The 9,299-nt window shown below is 31.9% G+C and overlaps 1 pseudogene; it reads left to right on the top strand.

Moving 5' to 3' along the window:
• Positions 1 to 3,086: 3,086 nt before the first annotated feature.
• On the top strand, positions 3,087 to 3,800 carry LOC140858785 (uncharacterized; annotated as a pseudogene).
• The last annotated feature ends 5,499 nt before the right edge of the window (positions 3,801 to 9,299 follow it).

Here is a 9,299-nt window from a genome sequence, read left to right as displayed (position 1 = left end):
ATCATACTGAAACAGCTCAGCATGGAGAATTTCAAGAAAGGCTATCTTTCAATAGGCCAAAGAATTTCTCTTTCGAAAGGAGATTGTCCGACAACTTTTCAAGAGAGAGAGTGCATGAGTAGAGTTCCATATACTTCGACAGTGGATTCTATTATGTACGCTATGACATGTACGAGACTAGACATGGTATATTTACTAAGGATAGTGAGCAGATACCAGTCTAATCCAGGAGAAAACTATTGGAAGATCGTAAAAACTATTCTTAAGTATTTGAGAAATTCTAAGGATCAGTGGCTTGTGTATGGTGAAATTGACTTGAAACTGGTGGGGTTCACCGACTCCAGCTTTTAGTCAGACCATGATGATAGTAAGAGTGTATCAGATTATATTTTTATCCTAAATAGTAGAGCACTCTGTTAGAAAAGTTTCAAGCAGCATGCTGTGGCAAACTCTGTTTGCGAAGTAGAGTATATCGCGGCATCCGATGTTGCAAAGAAAACTGTATGATTATGAAAGTTCATCGATGAGCTCAAAGTGGCACCCTCCATTGATGGCCCTATCTTATTATACTGCAACAATACTAGAGCCATTGCTCAAGCCAAGGAGCCGAGATTACATCAGCGCACCAAACATATTCTGCGCCGCTATCACCTTATCCGGAAGATCATGGATCGAGGTGACGTCGACCTTCAGAAGATCAACGAAAAGGAGAACCTGGCTGATCCATTTACTAAAGCTCTCAAAATTAAGGAGTTCGATGACCACAAGTTGAAGATGGATATTCGATATTATACTGATTGGCTTTAGTCTAAGTGGGAGTTGTTGGAAAATGCATCTCAAAGCCAATCGTTAGACGATTGTGCTCATCTTGTAAATTGTATATAATTTTTTATTAATAAAAGTTATTTGATATTTTCATTACAAATTATCCATCTTTGAACTCTTGTATTGTAATGAAGTCCTTAGGACTATGATTAATCGACAAAAGAGGATTTATCGTTAAGTTCTTAGAAATATTCATGACCAAATGATATATTATTACTAGGACGATAGCGATATCAAGTGTAGATTATTGTGTTCCATATGAGTTGGTTGTCCTCTTAACCAAGGAGTGTGGAGACACTGTTATAGTATGTAGATGAAATGTAGGAGTACATTCGCATCGAACATGATCATGTGTCGAGCACTCTGCTATCAAGAGTAGCTCGTGAAGGGTATGGGTATAAGTGTCCCTCCGACCTAAGACCACCACGATGATTTGTAAGTAACTCACTATATTTTAGTATCGAACTATCTAAGTTTCTAACTCAATATCGGAAGACTACTGGATGTAATCAAGTACTTATCAAGTCGGTGTGTGAGTCAACATGAAATTGACTCCTCCGAATTAGTAAGAGATATGCATCAGTATATTTTAATTCAATAAAATCTTGGCCAGAGTAATCCATGAGATAAATTTGAAAGGTTGAAATACAATGTGATCAACTAAATTAGGGTTGACAGTTAAATCCTAGGTCGTCTTGAGTATTTGGGTCAAAGGGATGAATTATACGGTAACCATACGCCAGTAGGTTCTAGAAGGTTGCTTTGCAATACTTCGACTTATTCGGTCGTCAGATCATCATTGCTAGATGGTTACATTGATTGGCATAAGAAATTATTTCTATGCTATCAGCTTAGGTTCGAACCTATAAGGTCACATATATTAGAAGATTTGATCAGATCAGATGGCTGAAGAGTCCAATTGGATTGTGACTCTGGTAAAGAGTCCTACTCTGACTAGGATTCTGAAGGAGAGTCCCACTGAAATTAGGACTCTATTATTTTTAAATAATTAATTAGTAATTAAATTATTAATTGACTCAATTTGATTGAGCAAAGAGCTTTGGATCAAGTCTAATTGAATTAGATTCAGTTTGACTCTAATTGGATTTGATATGATCGAGCCCGATTATAAAAAAAATTGATCCTGATTCGATCAGGATTTTGACTCGGCTAATTTCTAATTGGGTTAGAAATTTGATAAGATATTTGAGTTTCTAATTGGATTATATTCATTTCTATTAGTGGGTTTAATCCAAATTTGATTTGGATTGGAATTGAATTAGAAATGAAGAGTCTAAGTCAAATTAGGACTCTATCCTTATCTCCTGTGCCACTCCTAAACCCATGCCAATTTCTCCACACCTAATTAGATTTGGGTTGTGATTTTTGGCATCATGATAGAGGGTCCAATAAGAGTGGGTGGCAATAGCTGATAAGTTATAATATTATCTCTTGCCTAATTCGAATGCGATCTGAATTAGAGATAAGAGGTAAACTAGGAAAAAAAATTTTCATATATAGAATATTGTTGGCACCATATTAATTTTTTTCTTATTTTTCTTGAAGAATTATTTAGCATGTGAGACTCTAGAATCTTTATGCATATCTTAATAATTTTTTTGGAATTTTTTGGGATGTCAAAAGGAGATTTTGGCATTGACTCTTGGTGCTCTTCCTTGGATAACCCTAAATCCTAGTCTATAAAAAGGGGTCCTCTCTCTTAGACATCCCATGATCATCCCTTGTTGGTTTTTGTTTCTAGAGCCTCTTCTCCTTCTCCTCTATTCCTCCTCTTGATCTTTTCTTGCTTTGGAGTGTTCAAGGTATTTGAAGAAGGAGGAACAAATTAGCTATCAAAGTTGCTTGCAGGCTAGAACCTCCAAGTCCCTGATCTGCGCCTGTCTTCGCGTGGATCTTCCTATAGAGGTTAGATGACTCTATGTGGCTATGAGTGACCTAAAGAACACCTTCTCCAACTATTGAACTAGAGGAGATCAAGATCAAATTTGTTTGGTAATGATCTCTAACTTGTTTTGATTTTTATGGTAGATCTAATAGTTAGATCTAGAATTTCAGCATCGATGAGATCGATGCGATTTTTATTTTTAGATCTAAAGTGCATATTTTCATACCAAAGATCATGATGAGGTAGTCTAGGATAGGATCTTATATATGTAATTAAGATTAAATTATTTAATTTATTATTTTTACTGCATAAAATTTTAAAATTATATATACTGTACTACTACATATTTTCTTCATGCAACAATAACTGCTTTAATGAATTTTCCTCTTTCGCTAGCTCTGCCTACAACGGTGGCATCACCCTCCACTACCTCCTCAAGTCCTACACTACTGACTACTTCACTGAGGTCATCCATGGCCTCATGTCCAATTTAGCATCCCCCTCCACCCTTGTCGAAACCCAGCTCCACATAGCCATGATGCTCTGCCTCCTGGCCAAGCACAACCTAGAGAACCACCTCAAGGTTATCCGTGCCAGCATCGTCTATCCCCTCGTCACCCTTCTCTCCCACCTATGATGAGAACAAGGACCCCATCACTACCACCAAAGCCATCCACCCCCTCATCCATGTCCTTAGGACTGGCACCCCTATTCCCTATGAGAATGCCGCCATTGCCCTCCTTTACCTCTCCAAGATGGGGGAGCACAAGATTGCCATCGGCCGCTTTGACATGATCCCCCATCTTATCCACCTCGAGACTGAGGGCTCACATGTGAAGAAGGATGCCTCGATGGTGCTTTACTCACTGTGCTCCACCCAGGAGAACAAGACCTGGGCTATCAAGGAGGGGTTATGTGCCCATTTCTGGAGCTGACGGTGGATCTGGAGTCTGAGATGGTGGACAATAAGAGCGTCGGTGCTCAGGAGAGAGACTATGATGTTGTCGAACCATCTTTCACCATCCACTTTGCTTTATTATGTCATGAGGGTAATTGGGTCATTTTATAAGTGTAGGATTTTCAAACTATAAGGTAAAAGTGTAATAAAGACAAACCTCAGGGAAGTTTTTATAATTTATCCAAACCTGTGATACCATTTATGACAATTTTCAAAAAAATATTTTTCTTTTGTGATAGCCATTATAAAAATTATGATACTAATTGGGAAAGTTTTTTATCAAAAAAGATGAATCGATTAAATTTAGATCAAAATGATGAATCACTTTAAGTGGATATCGATAGATCATTGAAAACAATTCATAAAGAGATATTTTTTTTCAATCTCTTTTTTTCTTAAGAAATATCACTCAATTAAGTTTAGAAAAGATATAAAATTTTTAAATTTATCTCAAATGATATTATATTAAGAATATAGCTATACACAATTAGATTTGAGATAAAACATTCTTCTTTTTTTTTTGCCAAAAAATAAAGCAATAGAATACAAGGCAAATAATAAGCTGTTTGATACCACTTCTTAAAATTTTGTTTAAAAAATAATTTTTTTGATATCAATTATTTTGAAATTCAAATCAAATAATATCTTTCTTAAAAATTTTCTTGATGCCATTTAGTGATACCACTTGAAGATTTAGGAAGAGTAAGTTTGAAATCCATTTCTCAAACATAATTAATAACTTACTCAAAAAATTCAGCTTGATACCAATTTCAAAAGATTTAAGAGGAATATTTTTCAAATTCATTTCTTAAAAACAATCAGTTGGAGCAAAATAATAGAAATGATGACTAGATTAAAGCTTACAAAGTATGAATAAATTTCTCAAAATGAGTCACATGAACAAAATCATATGAATGCTCAAATATATCAAGATAATCAAAATACACATGTTTAGGGCTGAGCACGGGTCAGGTTGGGTCGCATTCTGAGAAAAATTTGATTCAACCGAATCCCATTGGATTGAAGAAAATCTAATCCACTGCCGATCATTTATCATATATAAATCATTTGAAATCGAAGTTAACGATTTGTAGCGGGTTCAGATGGATTGTGTCGGTTTGGGCTTCAATGTTGATCTAATATTGATTTTAAATATCACAAACCAATATATCATTCAATTCATATAGAAACTAGGATATAATAATTTTATAATATTCATAAATTAGTACATAACATGTCATAATTGTTAATTTACAATTCTTCAAATAGCTTAAGTATTAAAAATACTATATCGATCGGTTGGATTTGGTTTCATATGGATTAAAAACATAGAAACCGAATCCGATTGTAATTAATCAAATTTTTTACGAATCACAATCCAATTCAATCTGATTCAAATTCGATTTCATATGGGTTGGATTGAGTAGGTTTCCTCGGATTTCGATTATTTGCTTAGCCCTACACATGTTAATCAATAAATTCTCTTTTAAGTTCAAAAATAATTTCTCTTATAATATTCAAATAATATCTTCTTCTCCTATTTTTCATAATAAATATTAGTAAATTTATTTTTCTTAGTTCTTTCCCTTTTTTCTTTCAAATTATGTATATTCATTCAATTTTAAAGAAACAAGCTTTGTAAGAGCATATTTTTTCCTTAGTTTTATAAACAAAGCAAATATTCAATCAAGCATATTGAATTTTCATAAAAGATCAAATTTTCATTAATTAGCCAAACATGAATATAGAATATAATGAAAATATAAAAATATATAAAATATAGGAGAGCTAATTCCTATATAGATGATATAAATGAATTGCTGAGATCACTAATGCTCTATAAAAGCAATCTAGCATCCTAAGTATAAATCAAGATAATCCTAAGATGTAGATCTGGACTGACTAGAAAGAGAGGATGATCTAATATCTATGGATGACTAATCCTAATTATGAACATCCTCTCTCACTGAAGTAAGAGCCTGGATCAATCTGACTGACTGCTCTCTGACCAAAGATAGAACCTCCAATAAGTCTCATCTCGTCTGTTGTATGTCTCTAAAGCTCTGCATGAACTAAATGATGATCTTGGTGAAACTCTCTCAACAAATAAATTCTCATCTAGTCTATCAAGTAGATGATTTGAACTCTATGGATGACTAGTTTATAAAGGAGAAGCGGTTTCTTATGCGATTCTACCGGCTCCTCAATTCTGATATCTACTATAATGGGCTCTACTATAGGAGTCATCATCATCTATTGTAGCATGAGTGCTGATACTAATATCCTTGCTACTCTTAACATCATCTCGATCCAATATAAATCTTAATTTGATGTGTCACTATTTGAGATAATCTGAGGTGCTCCCATCGATCTATATATGCAATGTGTGTCCAATGCTATTAACATCCATCTCAATCTACATGCCTTTCGTTTTGGAAACTAAACTTTCAACTCATTCTCTTAATTTTCTGACCAATAAATTCAAAGTATATTTTTTTGTTCATGATCATTTCGAAGCTTGGTCCCTCTTTCTTGCATGGGAGAATTATTTGGAGAAATCCTAAATTCTTTAATTTTCATATAGAACTTCCTCTTTCCTTGGGTGTAAAGCTTCCAAGGTGCCATTAGAGAACAAGGGCCACAAGAATCGGATAGAAATGGAGAGAAAAATTTTAAATTTGATGGGAAAGGATGAGTTTGAAAAGAATTACAGCTCAAAAAAATTAGAAATAGAATGATAGAGCATTGGGATATTTTCAATTAAGAAATCTACCATAAATACAAGGGTCGACTCTTGCTAAACATGAGTCAGCTCCTGAAGAGGGGTCAACTCTAATAAAATTGGAAGTCAGCTCCTCATAGCACTATTTTTTCTCTTGAATCTATGAGTCGACTCCTCTGGTTCAAGAGTCAACTCCTTAATATAGAAAACAACTCAAGGATTTTGAATCCAAGAAACATTAGTTCAAAAAAAAAATGGATCAAAGACAAATATAATCAATGATCGAGAATAATATTTAAATCATAATAAATGAGTCAATTAGGGATATAATGATCAATTGAATCAAAGGGAAAACTAGATAATAGCTGCAAGAGTTAGGTTCAACTAGGAGATTTTCAAATTCTTAAGGATCACCCTAAGATGCAATGCAAATCAACAATATTAAGTACATGATCTCTTATGAATAGATGCCTTATCTTGAAGTTCTTAGATCATACAATTTTTAAGAGATTTTAATAATTAGATATTTTATGAGGATGTCAAAATTTTAATACAATTTGATTTGCACACAAGTAATTTCTTATTCAATCAAGCTTATTTTGATTCAGCTTTCTTAAACAATTATCAATCAAAATAACATAACATAAAGTATTAAGAGAGCATACAAATTTTAAAATATATGCTTACAATGATGTATACATCAAAACATTCAAGGCAAGAAGTAAGACATTCACGGATGCAAGGAAAATAATATATTCACAAAAGATTATCAAAATCAATCAATTATGCTAAATTATTTCAACACTCAAGATAGTGTGAGTTTAGTTTTTATCAAATATCATCCATCTATTTAAGTCCTAAGCATCCATTTTTAAGAATTCACTCCTTTCATGCCCTTAGATGCTTGGCATACCTATAAAATTATTTTTTAAATTTTGATACCCAAGCTTTCTTGGGTCTATTAGAGTTAGTGCACATGGTTTCTTTTAGAATTCAAATTTGTATAACCAAAGTATGACAATTTTACTTGATATTACACTTAGAAATTTTATGGCCTACTTTGTTATATTTAAAATAAATTATAGTATGATTTTTATGACAAGCTTTACTAAACATATTTTTGATAAATTTTTATTTTCTTGAAGGACTAAACTGATTCCAGCTTTATCAAAAATAGTTTTTCAATTATTTAACATTAATTAAAGTTTTTGAGAACTAATTATAAACTTTTCAATTATAGATTTTAATACTTTTCTTAATTTTATATTTTCCTCTATAAGAAATTTTTCATATTTTATAGTTTTTCTTTTTTATCAGTCAAGACTTTTTTTCCTTCAAAAATTCTTCTTTTTCAATTAAAATCTTATTCTTTTCTTCAGCTAAAGATATATTTAAATTTTTAAGCTCTTTATTTTATAGTCTAATCTTTTTATATTCACCCATTAACCCATGTAAGGCTTCAATAATTTATCAAAAGTAAATTTGAAAGAGTTTTTAAGGTTTACCTCATCGTCATTAGCCATGAGACAAAAATTTGTAGTACCTTCCCCTTCTTCTTCATTAGAATTTGAAATGTTACTATCTTGCTAAATAGCAATCATTGCATTGCTTTTACTCCTTTTGAGGTTATTTTTCTCTAGAGGATAATTTAGCTTGTAATATCTCCTCTTATTATATTTATAGGATATGATATTTCTTCTTTCTTTTTCTTCATTATCTTCCTTTTTTTTCAAAATTTTTTCATGAGAAACTTTTTAAATTTTTAGTGAGTAGCCCCAAGTCTTCTTCTTCATTTTGACTTTCTTCTCCATCTTCATACTCTGACTCATCACTTTCTTCTAATTTTGTGGTTGATTTAAAGGTGATGGTCTTCTTCTTCTTTGACTCTTCTTCTTCCTCCTTTAGATGCATGTTTAATTCATGTGTCATGAATGAACTAATTAACTCCTCCAACGACAGTTTGCTAAGATCTTTCACTTTTTATATGGCTATTATTTTAGGTTTTCATGTCTTCAACAAATATCTTAAAATCTTGCAATTAAGCTCATGATTAGTATGTATTTTATCAAGACCATTTGAAGCATTAATAATATCAGTAAATCTTGAGAACATATTAGAAATAGACTCATATTATTTCATTTTGAAAAATTTATATTTGTAAATAAATAAATTAATTTTAGATTTTTTAACTTGATTTGTTCCTTCATGAGTTACTTCTAATCTGTCTTAAATTTTTTTGTCAGATATATAAGTTGATATTCTATTAAATTCACATATATCTAAAGAGCAATATAGAATATTAATGGTTTTAGTATTTAATTATGCCATCTTTTTATCATGCTCATCCCAATCTTTTTTTGATTTGGAAGAGAATGTTCTATTTGCTTCAATTATAGGTGTGTGTGGTCTTTTAATTATGACTCTTCACATGTCATATTCTAAAACTTGTATACATATTTATATTCTAGTTTTTCAAAATATGTAGTTGGAGCGACTAAATAATGGTGGTCTCAAAGTTGATTATCCTTCAACAAATGAGGAACCAATCAATATTATCATAATCTTTGGCTCAAGACCACTAAATCAATAATAAATACATGAGCAATCATTTTGATATCAATTATTATCCAGAAAGATAGCAACCAAAGAAAAAGAGTAAATTGGGTTCTTTAAAAATTTTAGCTAAATTAGAAATTTAAATAAGTATGTGCTTTAAATTAATCTAGCTTGAGTGTTTGTGAGGTGTATGCTTTAAGCTACGATAGAATTAAAATATTAAAGATAGCAGTGCAAGAATTAAAATAATGTCAAATAGGAATTAAAAGTAAGTAAAGCAAATAAGAAAGAGCACCACATAAATACAAAGAAATTTATAGTGATTTGGTGTA

The sequence above is a fragment of the Elaeis guineensis genome, chromosome 6 (assembly GCF_000442705.2).
Source record: "Elaeis guineensis isolate ETL-2024a chromosome 6, EG11, whole genome shotgun sequence".
NCBI classification, from domain to species: domain Eukaryota; kingdom Viridiplantae; phylum Streptophyta; class Magnoliopsida; order Arecales; family Arecaceae; genus Elaeis; species Elaeis guineensis.
Note: the sequence above shows the minus strand (reverse complement) of the source record. Positions and strands in the feature narration are given on the sequence as shown.